The sequence below is a fragment of the Schistocerca gregaria genome, chromosome 8, assembly GCF_023897955.1.
Source record: "Schistocerca gregaria isolate iqSchGreg1 chromosome 8, iqSchGreg1.2, whole genome shotgun sequence".
NCBI lineage: Eukaryota > Metazoa > Arthropoda > Insecta > Orthoptera > Acrididae > Schistocerca > Schistocerca gregaria.
Genome location: NC_064927.1, coordinates 156,029,281 through 156,030,092, shown reverse-complemented (window position 1 = coordinate 156,030,092; position 812 = coordinate 156,029,281). Strand labels below are relative to the sequence as shown.

The following is an 812-nucleotide window of genomic DNA, read 5'->3' as shown; positions in this document are numbered from 1 at the left end:
TGTTAGTTGGTACCTAGGTATTACAGCCTTCAAAAACAATAAATTTTCTCATAAGCTCTTGAATCGTATGGAATTAACTCCGACCTAAAGTGAGCAGCTAGTGAACTGCTCATCAGAAATGTCAGGTATCAAAGCGAGTTCACAGTGTCTCTGTTCAATTATCCGCTTTTCCATTCTTATTTTTCCCGTTTCGAAAAGTCAAGTAACAAAATGATCTGATCAAAATCCTGTTCTGAAATTAGAGCCATGCTTCATAAGGAAATACTGCGCTATACTGATTAAGAGCCAGTCTCCCCATACGCACTCAAGCTGTGACGCTTAGCTTGTCCTGAGCTGCTCTGTAATGTCCCAGCCTTTCCTGCATCTCTTATGTACTAGTAATTTTCTACACACATTTTACTAGCTGTGTAGCCCGGCTAGCTCAGTCGGTAGAGCATGAGACTCTTAATCTCAGGGTCGTGGGTTCGAGCCCCACGTTGGGCGTTCAATTTTTAGCTTTGCCTATAGATATCTACAATCGCTACCGTGGAGGTATGTTGTATTTCAGAATAAATTCTGTTAGGACGATAAGCTTTACCTCGTTTCGAAGAACATCTGTACGGGGCGCATTGCCAACTCGGACAGCTAGAAGTCGTTGGCCGCGGTTGTGGACGGAATGACTCACGAAGGAACAACGGTACCCCGGCTTGGAGCTGCTACGTACTGTTTATCTCGGAAGCGGACTGGCTTCGCCAAACTGCTCAGATGAGATGCTAACTGATCACGGAAAGACCAAAACAACATTTATAGTCACGCAAAGAAACTTACTAAAT

The 812-nt window shown here is 43.8% G+C and overlaps 1 non-coding gene across 1 annotated transcript; it reads left to right on the top strand.

Annotated features, from left to right (window-relative positions):
- Window positions 1–410: 410 nt before the first annotated feature.
- Window positions 411–483, top strand: Trnak-cuu (transfer RNA lysine (anticodon CUU)). Its single transcript has one exon. It is a non-coding gene; the product is annotated as a tRNA-Lys (tRNA).
- Window positions 484–812: the final 329 nt, after the last annotated feature.